Raw genomic sequence first — 16,873 nt, forward strand, 5'->3', positions numbered from 1 at the left:
GGCTGCCCCTGGTGACTGGAGGGGTGGGGGTGGTGGGAGACATGGGTGGGGGCCTGGTGGAGGCTGCCCCTGGTGACTGGAGGGGTGGGGGTGCAAGGGGACATGAGTGGGACATGGTTGGGGGCCTGCTGGCAGGTGCCCCACAGTGCTGGGGGGTGGGGGTGCAAGGGGACATGAGTGGGGGCCTGCTGGGGGGTGGGGGTGCAAGGGGACATGAGTGGGACATGGTTGGGGGCCTGCTGGCAGGTGCCCCACAGTGCTGGGGGGTGGGGGTGCAGGGGGACATGAGTGGGGGCCTGCTGGGGGGTGGGGGGTGCAAGGGGACATGGTTGGGGGCCTGCTGGCAGGTGCCCCACAGTGCTGGGGGGTGGGGGTGCAAGGGGACATGAGTGGGGGCCTGCTGCTGGGTGGGGGTGGTGGGAGACATGGTTGGGGGCCTGGTGGAGGCTGCCCCTGGTGACTGGAGGGGTGGGGGTGGTGGGAGACATGGGTGGGGGCCTTGTGGAGGCTGCCCCTGGTGACTGGAGGGGTGGGGGTGGTGGGAGACATGGGTGGGGGCCTGGTGGAGGCTGCCCCTGGTGACTGGAGGGGTGGGGGTGCAAGGGGACATGAGTGGGACATGGTTGGGGGCCTGCTGGCAGGTGCCCCACAGTGCTGGGGGGTGGGGGTGCAAGGGGACATGAGTGGGGGCCTGCTGGGGGGTGGGGGTGCAAGGGGACATGAGTGGGACATGGTTGGGGGCCTGCTGGCAGGTGCCCCACAGTGCTGGGGGGTGGGGGTGCAGGGGGACATGAGTGGGGGCCTGCTGGCAGGTGCCCCACAGTGCTGGGGGGTGGGGGTGCAAGGGGACATGAGTGGGGGCCTGCTGGGGGGTGGGGGTGGTGGGAGACATGGTTGGGGCCCTGGTGGAGGCTGCCCCTGGTGACTGGAGGGGTGGGGGTGGTGGGAGACATGAGTGGGGGCCTTGTGGAGGCTGCCCCTGGTGACTGGAGGGGTGGGGGTGGTGGGAGACATGGGTGGGGGCCTGGTGGAGGCTGCCCCTGGTGACTGGAGGGGTGGAGGTGCAAGGGGACATGAGTGGGACATGGTTGGGGGCCTGCTGGCAGGTGCCCCACAGTGCTGGGGGGTAGGGGTGCAAGGGGACATGAGTGGGGTCTTGCTGGGGGGTGGGGGTGCAAGGGGACATGAGTGGGACATGGTTGGGGGCCTGCTGGCAGGTGCCCCACAGTGCTGGGGGGTGGGGGTGCAGGGGGACATGAATGGGGGCCTGCTGGGGTGTGGGGGTGCAAGGGGACATGGTTGGGGGCCTGCTGGCAGGTGCCCCACAGTGCTGGGGGGTGGGGGTGCAGGGGGACATGAGTGGAGGCCTGCTGGGGGGTGGGGGTGCAAGGGGACATGGTTGGGGGCCTGCTGGCAGGTGCCCCACAGTGCTGGGGTGTGGGGGTGCAAGGGGACATGAGTGGGACATGGTTGGGGGCCTGCTGGCAGGTGCCCCACGGTGCTGGGGGGTGGGGGTGCAAGGGGGCATGTGGGTTGGCTGGGGGGCATGCCCATGGTGGATGGGCTGCCTGCGGGACATGACCAGGGGTGCAGGGTAGTCCCCTGTGGTGTGGGCTGCCTGCAGAGGTCGTGGAGGGGGTAGAGGGGAGACCTGGGAGGACCCACACTGGCAATTCACCTCTTCAACTTCCCGCACACCCACGTAATACACTGCCCCACTCGCACAGGCCCAATCGCGTGTAGATTTTCTCGCGCACCCCTGTAATACATGTACCCAGGCCAATCGCGTGTAGAATTTCTCGCGCACCCCCGGAATACACGTACCCAGGCCAATCGCGTGTAGAATTTCTCGCGCACCCCTGTAATACACGTACCCAGGCCAATCGCGTGTAGAATTTCTCACGCACCCCTGAAATCCACGTACCCAGGCCAACCGCGTGTAGATTTTCTCGCGCACCCCTGAAATCCACGTACCCAGGCCAATCGCGTGTAGAATTTCTCGCGCACCCCTGAAATCCACGTACCCAGGCCAATCGCGTGTAGAATTTCTCGCGCACCGCACACCCCTGAAATACACGCTCCCCGCTCTGCGTTTGCTGCTGCCCTTTGCGCTGGATTGGGGATTTTGATGGCTTTTCCCTGCGCGAGGGGCGTTCTTGGGGGCGTAACTGACGCTGCTGCAGGGTCGCTGCGCCACTCTGCGCCACGGCTGGTTGTGGATGTTGGAATCCATGAATACGCTGTGCGCCTGAATGTGTTTCGGCGCACGCGGCTGGCGCAGACTACCGCACGCGCACACTGTGCGCCAGCCGCGTGCGCCACTTGTGCGCCGAATTCTATGAATTGGCCCCTTAGTTTTTTGTCCCGCATGGCCCCATCTTACTACAACTTTGTTTTCTGTATATGGTAACTTAACAGCACGTAGCAACTCTTGCGTGACTGATTATTCAGAGTGAGCCATAGTAGGTATCTATGCTCTAAGGTCGACAAATATTAAACAGAGAGTGACACATTCCTGCATAACATATTTTTGTATGACTTGTGCAAGACTGGAGGCTTGCTCAATAGTCCCCATACATTTGAAAAAGCCAGGATGTGTGTGGAACAACACACTATTTTCAGCCTACTGATTGAGTGTACTTTTGAGGGCTTTCACAAATGTCTTTCCCAGACCATCCAAAAGGCATATGGGGTTGTAGTTGGTTAACTCATTCCAATCTCCCTTTTTGAAGATGGGGGACGATTTCAGCCATTCTCCATGAGGTTGGAGGATTTATGTTAGATATGATGGAGTTAAACATACAGTAACCTATCATTTCATCGCAACCCGTTATTGAAAATTCGAGTTGGGTTGGGGATATTAATTAAGGTGGGGGAAGTAGAGGTATGCAGGGGTCTCTCCACGCATTTATTTGCAGCGAAAGTGCAAAAGTAATTATGATGAACTTGAATTTGCAGTAATTGATTCGATATAATCACACAATTCCAAACATACCAGTCAATATAAGGACCCATATTGTGGCCTCCTCTTTAAATAGATACATCGTAAGTACATCAGGTCCCAGGGCTTTGCCAGAATTTGGTGAATTTAAGGTGGCTCAAACTCTTTGGTTGAGAACACCAAGCGACTAACTTCATTGTACTCTAGGCCAATGCCCTTGTTAGTTTGAGTATTAGTAAGAGGTGTTGAGCTACATACATAAAAAATAATATTGGTACCAGTCGTTCTCATGTAGATGCAATGTTGGGTGCATAGACACATTAACATTCCCGTGGGTGATAATTTTCCAGAAGGCTGTTTTGTCATGTCTGATCACTGCCTGACTCGAGTTACAGCTTCTTTCTTTTTATTGGATATCATGGATCGGTAATTGATTGTAAATTGTTAACCTTTTGGAAGTTTGCCTCTCTGTTTGCCTTGAGTGCCATATGAAGTTTAGATTTTAAATGACTACAGATTGCACCCCAGTTCAGGTATAATGGAATTCAATGTTAAAACTAAGGGATCGTGATCACTTTCGTCCCTTTGGACAACCAGAAGTTTATTCAAAAGACCCCAGTTTGCAAGATCGATTAAAACAACTCAATGTGGCTTGTCATATTACCTGATCTATATGTTGGGGAGGCAGGAATATCCCCTGAAATGCGGCTGTTGCAGGTTCATAGTCTTTTTTCCGGCAAAAAGGTAAGTGCAGTAAGGGCATTCCCATAACAATGCTTATTAGGTGCTACATTAATTTGTGGAATTGCCCAGAATTCATCTTCGTCATCAAGAACACCCTTAAAACAACTCAAAGCCTCAAACCCGGCATTGCAATAGCCAAATAGGAGTATCATTGATTTGTGTGAATTGCAGCTTCATAAGAATCATGCTGTTAATCCCTGGTATACAAAACAGGAATTAGAAGGCATTCGAGAAGCATCAGTTTAGGGATTTGGATATCAGTGCTGTTCTTAACTACTTAAGGGATTTTAGCATTTAAATCAATTCTGACCCTTATTAGAAGGCCACTACTTGGCAGTTTCTCTGCCCCCTTTAGTCACAAGATTAATAAAGCATGTGAAACCTGGCCTAATCATAGATTGAGTGGCCAAAGTTGATTGCAGGGCAATTATATTGTTACTCTCCAGAAATATTTGAAAGTCCGGATTAGTTCATTTTGGCTGAATGCCTGCCTGCCACACTCCAGGATAACATTTTCATATGCTTCAAATACCCTGTAAAACTCAGTGTCATTGTCGAGTCAAGATAAGGAGCACAGAAAGAAAATCAGTGCCAAACCTGGAGATATTATGTGATCTAGTTATGGATCAACAGTTGCCTTTTGGATCACATTGTTCTGTTTATGCACCAATGGGTAACAATAGGATGAGTTAAAGTTATGGGTGCTAAGAAGTTGGATCTTAGAGCGTGTAGTTCTAAACTCAAGAAAGATAAGCTCATCATCAATACAGCTGGAAGACAAGATTAATTGTATCAGATCAAAGTTATTATCGTTTTGAATGTGGCATTCACCCTCGCTGCGGGGGGCAGACATGGCCAATAATTCGAGAGGGTGTCAGAGAAGCGTGTTGCCCATTACTAGCCATATCAGCCCCCCACCACTTGTGTGAAAGCCATTGCACAAAAAAAGTTCCCAGTTATGGAACTCCCGTCCCCGTACACTTTCAATGGCTCAAATGAGCCCAACAGTTTTAGGGGATGCCTAACCTACAAATAAAAAACAATTTAAGGAAAGGAAATAAGTTCCTGCTTCGCACAGATGAAGCTCTATTAACAGATTCACAATTCTTCTTCTTGTTGCGCACTAGACTTGATGAATAATTAGAAGAATCTATGCTCTAGAAGTACACTTATTTGCTTTCCTTAAATTGTTTTTTATTTGTAGGTTAGGCATCCTCTGAGAACTAGTTAAACACTGGAAGACGTTCTGATTGAATAAGATACATAAGTAAGATCAGTATTCATTTAAGACATTGTACTTCAAGGAACTTTAACCCAATATATAATGGAGGAATTAACAGATGGCAGAAATTCAAACGTTTAGAAACACTTTTGAATCCTGCGATTGTTGTGATTGTATTTGGCCAGCTGAGATCAACAGTGAGAAGGAAGCTAGGTAGATGATGAGAAAGGATCATAAATAAATGGTCTGAAATGTTATTTGAGTTTTCTCAGTATTAAAATTGAGTATCTATGATGTACGGAATCCTACATAAGGCCAATAATTCCAAATTCTAAATGCAATTGAAATGTATAGATTTTTGTATGACACAAATATCAGCTAATGAATTACTGACATTTATATTTTAATTATTTATAGATAAAATTTTAAAGTATAACATGCCACTGAAGGAGAGACTTGTCTCAAAACGTGTTGTGCCACATGAATAAAAATTGTTTATGTTAAATTTATATTGAATGGTGATGTCTATTTACTATAATACAATTGTTACTTAAATAGCAGCAACCGAGATTGTGCAAAGCCTATATTGACCAGGTCCCTTTAGTTTCAAGGACCACTATTCACTCTAAAACTATTGGGCTCATTTGAGCTATTGAAAGTGTGCAGGGGACGGGAGTTCCCTAACTGGGAACTTTTTCTGTTCTTGTACAATTTACAACCCATATGTCTGGGTTGATTTTCATCTCCCCTGCATAAAATATACAATTCGTAAATGTGTTTAAGAGACCTACACTGTCAAAACATCCTATGAGATAGGAGTACCAGGTGCCTAAATCCTTTGTTTGAAAGCCATTGCACCCCAGGATTTCACCAGGGATGCAAATTGTTTTCTTTTTTTTTTCTCCGTTAGGAGTAGAGCTCAGATCGTAGTGCACAAGCTCAGCTCTAGTCGAAAAAAAAGAAGGCATAAAAAAAGGTCTCCCCCATTAAAATGGAAAGGGGATGATGTCCCTTTTCCGATGATGGCGGCCATAACAAACAAGTTAAAAAATGACTGCCATCATCCAAAATGGGACCTAGTGTCTTTTCTATTTTTTGTCAATCTGTCTTTCCCGGGTGCGGATAGAAATTTTGCGTGCCTGAATTATATCGACTGATATGATCTGAAGACAGATATGGGTGTGCCTCAACCAGCGAGTACATTTATTTATTAGGGAGTCGTTGTCTTCAAAAGTGCCTTCTTTAACTTTGGTACTTTTGTCATATCCTCCTTCCTGTTCAACAGATCCCAAATAACACACATGCCTCCTTTCTCCTCTACTCTGTGCCCTGTTACACATGGAGTACCGCAGAGTGCATCTCTCTCTCCTCTGCTCTTTAACCTCTACCTTAGCCCCGCCTCGACTAACATCCGCTCACATAGCCTGTATTGTTACTAGTATGCAGATGAATCTGAAATCCAGATCCCAAAGGGCCCTTCCTCCACCTCCCCCAATCTCGCATCTTGCCTTACAGAAATCGAACACTGGAGGACTACTATCCACTTCCTTCTCAACCCCAGAGAAAATGAGATCATATCTGCGGGAAGACTGCCCTCTTCCCACAACCCACCTCATGGCTGCACTCACCTCAACACAATAAAAAACCTTGGATGCACTATGGACCTGAAACTATCATCACATCAACTCAGTGAAAGAATTCTGCTACCTACACGTATGCATTCTCTGATGAATCTTCCCCTACCTGACCTTCCCACACAGAGTTGCTGCGATTGTGGCTATCGTCCTTTCACGCATAGACTATGCGAACACCCTATACCAGGGGGCACCCGCAACACGGGAACAAGTCTCCTTCTTTCCCTAGGCCCTAGAGAGCACATCACACCCACCCTCTTTGTCCTTCACTGGCTGATGATTAGGTGACGATCCACCTTAAAGGCAATGTGCATTGCCCACCGAACACTGCACAACACAGGACCAGAATATCTGTGACATAAACTCACACCCTACAGGCCCACCAGCAATCTGAGATCTAGCACAGCTCTCCTCCTAGTCATCCCAGGTGCAACATCAACCAGAATAGGAAAATCTTCTTTCTCAGTCCAAGCTCCCACTCTCTGGATCTTTATTTCATTTAGCATCCACCACACAGAGATTCGCCTCACCTTTTGGAAGGCTCTTAAGACCTGGCTCGTTGCTTCTGCATCCTGACTGACCTAGTCCACCTACTGGATGAATTATCACCCCCGGACAGTAAGGCGGGGGCACCCGCTGAGTCACCTGAGGAGACAACAAGGTTATACCAGTCTGCATGGAAAGGATTTCAGTCAAACCTTATGATCCAACCTGCATAACCTCATGGTAACTAGACATCAGCCTTGATTCACTGGTACATATAGCACTCCACCACAACATAGCTGTTTCCCTCTCAGGGCACGGCCACTCACCTGCATACATCTGCAATTTTGCAATTTCACTACTCGACTTCACAACACACATCACCACTCCTAATAGAATGCACTTGAGTCCCATGCAAAAAATCAGTCCAGCTGTGCACACAATCAGTCACCTTGACTCGCCTACTCTCCTGACAGTCTATCCCAGCACCCATACAGTATCCATATCTCCATGGGTCGCTATCAGGGATTTAGCCACCCCTACATACATTTGTGCTGGCTAAAAATGCACACACGCATTCTAGAATCCTCCTTCAGGTCTCACACCTGGGCAGTCCCAGAGCGTTCACCCCACAGTGATTTGAGGCAATACCAACGGCCATAGGTGCTATACAAATGTCCTGTAAAATAACATATACACAACATTTTTTACAGTGATAAGTACTCTGCCCCCCTGCTGATTGGATTTAACAGGCTCAGAGGATTTGAAGAATGTTTAGCCACACTAGGTGATGGCCTTGGAGAAGTTGAGTGGGCGAACCTTTACCTTTGAGTTTGTATAGCATGATTACGGATAGCAATTATTATTATTATTATTTATTTCTTGTAATGCGCCGTAACCCGCAGGCATCCCGCAGAAATGGCTTAAGTGTCAGAGCGTTCTGTCCAGTATGTGATTGTACATTACTAACAGCCTTCAAAGGGGCTTACATTTGCATTTTCTGTTCTAGCAGTAGTGCCTGTCATCTGTTAGTTTGCTTCTGAAATTATAAGCGCACATAGTGGAATACTAGTACTATGGGGTGCAGCAGTCCCCAAAAGGTAGGTAGAATTGTTGTTTAGCTTGTCGGTATCCTTGACATTAAATCATATAAAGAGTGGAGTTTTAATATGAGATGGTCTAATTCCAATGAGAAGGAGACAGAAGATGGGCAAATAGGCTGTTTTTTTGGGTGAGGGAAACCCGCTTGGAGTAATTTAGGCCCTTTCTTCCCGTTGGAGCAGAGATGGACCACTAGATGGATACTTATGTATTACAATCGCCTCGTTGGCTTGGTGGTTGTCAGCCTGGTAAATGTGTTTTTTGGGTTAGGGAAGAAGGTTTGGTGTAGTTAATGCCCTTTCTTTCAATTGGAGCAGAGATGAACCACTAGATGGATGTATATTTGTTACAATAGTCTCGTTGGAATGGTTATTGCCTATCTGGTCAATGTGAGGTTTCAGGGAATCGAATCTATCGCTGCATGGGATTGTAGGATCAATGTTAAAATTGAGGATTCAAGTGCACAGGTTTCTACCACCTCATGCAAACTCAAGTTGTACGTAGCCGAAGCAGATGCATTCGAGCAGCTTAAAGGGTATACAGCAGCGGCCATTGGAAAAAGGTTCCCTCCTTCCTAGTCTACAGGACACTGGACTTCGATGGGGAAATCAATGTCAAGCACACAAAGGCTCTTACCACCCCTCAATGGCTTATACAGTGAAGTGTTTTGTACTGAACTAGTTGCTGGGCCAGTGGGATGCTGTAATTTGGTTTGATCTGCAGTTCAGCTTTTTGGGGAGATAGCTGGAAGAGCTATGGGATGTCCACTATATTTCTGTGGTGTGTCTTGTTATTAGTTAGTAACTTCCTTTTAAACATATTTAAAATTTTGGAATGATGATAGAAAATGTTTCCTTCACCTTACTCTCTTTACCTAAAACAATCTTTCAATTAGATCACCCAAATTATGTTGTACAAGAGTATCCAACATCAGATATACAAAAATGCAATAAAAAGTATTCAATAAAGTGCACGTGAAAATGTCAAGGATTAGCAAAATAATCTTTCCACACAGCAACATAAGAATATAACGTGCAGGAATGTCAAAGGTGCAAAGTGCAAATTAATGCATTTATGAACTGCAAGGATAACAAATGTCCACTATGTAACAATTATCGATGTTGTACAAGAATACCTAAAATCAAATAAATAAAAATACAATAAAAGTGTTTAATAAAGTGCATGTACAAATATCAGGGCTTAATTGAGTGTTCTTTCCACATACCAGATTGCACACAAGAATAAAGTGCAAACATGCCTGAAATCCAAGGTGCAGAGTGCAAATGAGCTCATAGAGGAACTACAAAGATGATCAATTACCACTAAATATCAGTTACCGATGTTGTCAAGAGTATATCTGGGCATCAATTGCAAAAGATACAAAACTGAAGCAATATTAAAACACACAGGTAGAGCACTGTGAGCCAGGAGGGGAACAACTGACTAGCTTGGGAGGCTTTTCATGAGTCTGTCTCTCCCCCGCATTGCCTGTCATAAAGTATCATAAAAGCCCTTATGAAATAGTGCAGGAGAGGGGTGCTCCTGACTGGCTTGAGAGGCATGTCCCGAGTCCATCTCTGCCCCTCTCTAAGCTACATTAGGGGCTTGGAATAGTCAGGGAGAGGTAAGGTCAAGTTAAGACAAAAGTCTATTGGATAGCAAATATAAGCAGGGTGAGGGACTAAGTTAAAGTGTCACCAGCAATAAGCCAGCAGCAAGCGGTAAACAGCATCTCACTTACGTCCTTGCATCCTTGCTCACAGCTGAAAGCTCCAATCCACAGCTGAAAACCTGGCAGAAAACATAGGGATTGAGGCCGACAATGACCTGGAAGCTGCTTGCTGTCATCCACGTCAAATAGTGCATTTCTGCTCTGATACTCATATAGCTGCAATAATCCTTGCAAACTGTAACCATGGGAGATCAGTTACTGCCTCTCCTCAGCTTCGTGGAATCAGGGCCAGACGGCTAGGAGGGCCCGGGAGAAGTTCCAGAGGGAAACTGGCAACAACGAAGATCGGGGAAGTGATCAGATGGTCTCCTGATAATGATGCCTGCTTTAGTGCTTCCCAGTGGGGAACAGTAGGAACAGAATGTGCTGCTGCCGTGCTCGTCAAAACAACATGACCCTGTTTCAGAGGAAATTCAAGGGGCACTCAACAGTTGAGGGACCTGATAAGATAGGAAATTATCTGGCTGATCAATAGCCAAACCTTAAGCAATCCAAAGGGGTTCACATTGGTATGGAACATCTCCTTAGAGAAATACAAATAACAGCAGTATTGCAATCACAAAATCAAACTAAAAGTGAATGTGGTACAGATGCTCCAGATCAAGACCTACATAACACATAGATAGAAGACCCAATCATTGGAAACTTCTCTAAATATCTAGAAGGTCCAAATAAATATGTCCCTTAACTAAATGAAATTGTCAGGGAAAGGAATATCTTTGAGTCTGATTGAAATTCCAGAAAATTTTCAAAATCCAAGGTGGACATTTGGTTAGGAAATGTAATCTGGATATGATCAATGGGTGGTACCTACCTCATTTCAAAACATAATGTTGAATCATACCCATGCTGCAGCGACAGCTAGTCCTCAAGGATCTCAAAAGAAGAGGGAGATACCATCTAAGGTCAATTATTGACCACAGAAGGGTCAGAACCTGAATATTGAATAGGGTGTCCAATGGGTGCTCAGTTTTATTCGGGTTCTCCCACTCACCAGGCTCCTTCACAAAAGAGAATAATAATAGTACCATGGTTTGAGCTTCAGATCAAATTTTTTGATCCAGTGATTCATTCTGCATGTCAACACAAATATATTTTGACCATTATGTGCCTCTTTACCAACTGGATTGAATGTCTCCCCTGCCAAATTGTAAATTGGAGAGTGCATCTACTTTACGCAACGTCCTTGAAAGAAAGAGTTTTCAAAAGATTGAGTCTGACCAGGGTAGCAATTTCAAACATGAGGAAATGGCCAAGATTTTGGCCGTAATAATAAAACCATTGTGGGAATTTGAAAGAGTTTTGTGGCACATTCTGGATCCATTCGGGACTTATGATTACCACTAGTCCGGTTGCTCTGAGATGCACCCCTGCGTCTGTTACTAAAATGTCTACTTTTGAACATAAGACTGTTCGAAAAATGGTCTTGCCTCAAAATGTGATTTACCAAACACATGAACAGATGTTGATCAACACCTCTACCACTAATTAATATGTATAGAAACCTTTGCAAACATCTCCAACATGCATTTGCCTATGGAACTTAGAGAAATCTGCAGTAAGTACAAAGTCTCACTACAACCTATGGACCTCCAAAAAGGAATATGAGGTAGGTGATCAAGGTTACGTCTATATATTGCAAAGGAACAGATCTAAGTAGTGCAAATTCTTTCCAACTTGGAGGGTGGCCTTCGAGATCATAGATAAGATCTCTCTGATTGCCTACAAAATCAAGATGCCAAAAGTGAAACAAGCAGAGGACTGCTGCATCCATGTGAACCAGCTGAACACCTGTCATCCAATGAGACAACCTCTGAATAGAAATGCATCTGCATTAAAAAGGTAAGTATGTATGTTTGGAGGAAAGAGTGAATGCCTGGATACTGAAATAAAAATAGTTTTTCATTATGGAGGTTAGTATTGCATACAGTGCATAGAGCAGCATGTGAGATATGCAACATTCAAAGTAATAATAAGTCATACTAATCCAGCCTTTCTAACCCTCTCTTTTGGTAGTTAAATAACTTGAAGTTATTTCCAACCTCGAGGACCAGGAATGAGCAGGGAAAGGTCCCAAATCTCTCAGATCATCAAGGAGCAAAAGAGGAGGCGAGGATGCCCACGACAGAAGTCATAGGTTTCTAAGAGTCAAGAGTGTCAGTCGAGGCGTTGGAAAAATAAGCCATAGAGAAATACATTTGTTAAATTTCTATAAAAAGAACAACCCATGCTTTCATGTCATTCCCTTCAAGACATCAGCCCTGCAGGTAGTGGGGTGCGCAGGGGAGAATACAAGAGAGATGTAGATTGGATTAATGTAAAGTGAGAGGTGACAGAATAATGCCTTAGTTGATTCATGTGTGTATATTTTTCTTTCATTATTATGAAAAGGATGTACCAGAGGGTGACGGTAGACAACTGGTTCCCTGAGAGACAGAATCAGACACATAACATGGAATTTGCCCGATGCCAGTAACATTCCTTTAAACTGCATGTGCAGAAATGTACTTTCAAGGCTGAAGGACCGGCTTGTGTTCAACTTTAACCTCACAATGAAAACGCTGAAAGCTCTTTTTGTAGAATAAAACGTTATGCAGTCATCTGAAGTGGCAACTTGCTGTACTGGAACAATGTACTGAAAGCCAAAGGACTGACACAAATGTATATGTAATTTGGAAAATATTGCAAGATTATGAAGATAGTCCAGTAATATCATTACATTTCCAGTTTTGAAAGCTACACCAGCTAATGTATTCATTTATAATTATATGAACAAAATGCTAAGCTTCTATGTACTACAGCATTCAAAAAGAAGTGGGCTCTCTTTTCAAATATATATGTTATGTTATGTTATGTTATGTTATGTTATTGGGACTTGTATCGTGCACCGCTGCCATTTTGCATGGTCTCCATGTGCTCAGGTGGATCTGAAAAGGAAGGGGGTTAGGAAGGTTAGGAGGTTATGAGGAAAAAGCGCAAGAGAGCTTTGATGAGCTGTTGGTAGCTTCAGTTCGAAAAAAACGTTAACTGTGTGCTGGTATGATTTGATAGATTGGCATTTGAGTGTTGTATGCAAATATTCCTGTGTGTATTGGGTTTTGTGGAGAGATGGATGATTGTAGGTTTGGTGTTTTGTGTCTGAGGTTTGAGTCAAGTCAGTTATGTAATGAGGTGGATATGCTGAGTGTTAGAGGGTTAGAGAGCTATTAGTAGGGTTGGTTGGGACTGCTTGGGTTTGTTGTGATGGGTTGGTCCTTTCGCTTAGTCTTGTTCCCGGTGTGTTTCGTGTTTGACATTTGAGTGGTCCAGTCTCATGGAGTTCCCTTGAGTTATGGTGGGTGCATTATTTTTCACGCCAGAGTTTTCTTCAGCTCGGAGTGTTAAAAGTCCTTGTTTTTATTAATTTCCTGAACTTGTGGTGATCCTCTGTTGTTCGTACTTCCTTCAGGAGCGAGTTCCAGAGTTTCACTGCTATGTAGGAAAATGCTGATCCTAAGTTTTTGTTTTGAGTATTGTTAGTGTTTGAGGTCGATGTTGTTGCTAGATCGTAGTGTTCTTGTTGGTTTATAGATGGGGATTTCTCCGGTATGCATTCTGCTCCTTGGCTGTGTATCGCTCTGTGTGTTATGCAGAGCATTTCAAAGAAGATTCAGTTTTTGGCTGGCAGTGAAAGCAAAGTTCTCAGTGCTGCTATGATGTGCTCTCTTCTTGTGAGTTGAAGAGGTAGTCTTGCAGCTGCATTCTGTATTCTTTGCAGCTTCCTCAATAGGAATTCTGGCATTCCAATGTAGATACTTTTGGCACAGTCTATTCTTGACATGATGAGAGAGATGATGGCGAGCATACTGTGTGTGAAAGAGAAGAAGGGAAGTATTTTCTTTATTGTGGGTGAATGGAATAAGCATTTCTTAACTCCTGTGTTTACTTCTGGTTCTAGTGTTAGCTTGTTCTCTATTAGGAGTTCAAGATTTCTGACCACCTTTGACGGTTCTGCTGAGTTGCCTAGTTCAGCGGGCCATGGAATGTGCTGGTTGTTTGCTGGTTCATTGGGTCTAATCATGATTTCAGTTCTGTCCGGGTTGAGTTTAAGGCTGTCAGTGCTCATTTATTGGTTTAGTTCAATGTGGCAGCTGGTTAGTGTTGGCGTTTGCTCTTCATTACCATTGATTGTGTAGATGATTTGGGTGTAATCTGTGCAGTTATAGCAGGTGAGGCCATGTTTTTTTGATGTGGTTAATCAGTGGAGTCATGTAGATATTAAAAAGTAACAGTGAAAGTGATGAGCCTTGTGGGATTCCACATGTTGTTTACTGAGGTGCTGATTTGAATAGCTCTATCCAGATTGTTTTTGTTTCTACCAGGAAGGATGTTAACTGGAGGAGAGCAGTGTTGCTGATCCCAATATTTTATAGTCTTTTGATACATCAGAAATACCTATTAAACTCCCTCTAACAAACATTACAAATATCCTTAAAAATACACTGAGATACTTTCCAGAACACCTAAATTTGTGGTACTCTCACAAGTTCAAATGTAAACCAAGAGCCCTGTTTTCCAGACACCCAAGCTTTAAATGCAGCTAAATCCACTTAAAGTGCTACCTCCTGACATCAGTTAGGTTATTAATTTCAACACGTGGCCAATTAATGGAAGATCAAGAAATGTGGCCTGTAAGAGCAGTTATCATGACGTTTCACAATTCAAGGAAATTAAACTTATAATGTGAAAGACCTTAGAAATGCATATAAACATTATTTTTGACATAGCTACACAACCATATGACCTAGAAGCAACAGTGAAAGTGAGCTGCAACCATAATATTCTCTTCTATCAAACACGTCTAAACCAATATGTGTAGGATTATTAATAATTGATACAATTATAAATAGTAACAAATAAATCATTCTTAATTGCACACAATCATATACCCTTATGAGGGTTGTGGGAAACCAGAAATCCATATTTCATTGACGTGTTGCATTGCTACAATGAGATATGGGATAAAATACGATTTTGAATTCAAAAGTGTCCAGAACAGCCCCTCTGTCACATGTTTAGAAATATGATCAACCTATTAAAATTAGGTGTGTTTTCTCTGGGACTCTCTGCCAATGAAAAACCGTGATCAATCAAAATATTTGAGGTCACAATGACATAGTGTGGGGATAATTCTAATTACATAAGCAGAAACGCACAGGAGATTCAAAGAATCTAGGATTTGGAAGGCTGCAGAGAAGGGTAACCCGTTTCAAATGGATGAGTGCTGATCTTGGCTAATATCTGGAAATAAATGGGGCTTATACATAACAAAGCCTGAAACAGGTTTAACTGAGGCGCATGTGGTTTCTTGGAAGAGGCAGAAAAAGACCAGAAGGGCCTAGGAGACTGGCAAAATATTTGAAAACTCTGTGTCCATTCAGACTCTGGGCCTCTTTATAAGTTTGCCGGTCCGGTAACTATGGTACTGATAAGCTTTCCGGTATCGTAGTTACTAGACCAGCAAACTACGAGTTCTGCTCACAGGTGCCATTACGGCCGCCAGGTCTGACCTGGCGGCCATACCGGCACCCGCGAGCAGAGCATGTCGGATGAACTGGCACCATTCTAAATGGTGCCGGTGCATCTGACCTCCCCATTTCCTATAGGGCTCAAATGGGAATGGGGAGCATTCCATTCGTGCACCCGCGAATGGGCAATTACCGGGTCAGGCATGGCCATAATGACCCGGTTCAAAAATAGAATGCTTGAACATGTGGTATATGCACTTTGCTTTCTCACTGTATTCAAAATCAAGCCAAAGTTGTTTCACATCGGTATAGATAGCACCTCTCTCTGTAAATTCAAAAGCGATAAAATGTAACCCTGCAAGTTTTCACAGGTGTAGTCTGAAACCAGATTTGTGGAAAGGTGCACATTTCCACATCTCAATGATTGGATATTTAAAACGAGATATTTGGGGCTCATGGGGAGCTTAGTTGTGCTGCATCCATGCTAAAGAAAAAGATGCCAAAGTAAATTACATTAAATCTTTACTCTTATTGCCACAAGGTAGGGGGAGGAACCTGTACTTGTGCGACCAAACCATTGATGAAAAGTTGGAGGGGTATTTATTCTTCTATCATGAAATCATAAACTATATTACAGTGTTGAGAGGACGAACCCCTCCACTGTGCATTCTAAATTCATAGCGCAGTGTCCCTAAACACGTGCTTAAAGAGTCTGATGCAACTTACCACAGCTTGCATTCCACTTCCATTCATATGCTAGAAACTCACTGCTCCACATCTACACATGGGGGAATTAATTTCAAATGTGTTTTACATTGATGGCATTTTTCAATGTATCCATTCTCTTATACCTCTACGTGCTATTGATATTGAAGATAGTAAAGTGTTCTAATATGCTATGTGCAGTGGTTGCTTACACTGGCCGATAAGCGGCAATGTATTATGGACTTAGAGTGTGTTGTTTCCTATAGCACAATATAAGAAAACAACCTCCCAACCTACATCTCCATATCCAAAAAGAACCTTGCAACCAGCAGGTTGCAATAACCAGGTCATACCCGATTGGAAAAGATTGAAACATGGAGGGTGACCACTTACAGCAGTCGGGTGCAAACACTGCTCTTGCCTACATTGGACTTGATGTCAGAGGAGAATCGAAGGTGGTTGATAAAGCTTTGCAATCACGAATCCTTGACATATACTTACAAAAGTGGCAACTTAGTTTTTAAAGATGAACAGAAGCTACAATACTTAACTACCCATTCCCTGTCACCCTGACCCACTTCAACACTTCTCTTCTCACTATATCAGCACTTAACTCGTATCCAGAAATGTGGCCCCTTTGGTGTGGATGGTGATCTGAACTGTCAACGCTACTCCCCACTTTGCACCTTTTTCCCTACAATAATTCCACTACATATCCTGATTCTATCCCTCTGACTGACCATACGTTGGTCCCTACTCTCTCTTGGTTTTAATTTTTCTAAATCAAAACCTTTAAAAGTTGCC

Source organism: Ambystoma mexicanum, chromosome 7q, assembly GCF_040938575.1.
Source record: "Ambystoma mexicanum isolate Mex_15411 chromosome 7q, UKY_AmexF1_1, whole genome shotgun sequence".
NCBI classification, from domain to species: domain Eukaryota; kingdom Metazoa; phylum Chordata; class Amphibia; order Caudata; family Ambystomatidae; genus Ambystoma; species Ambystoma mexicanum.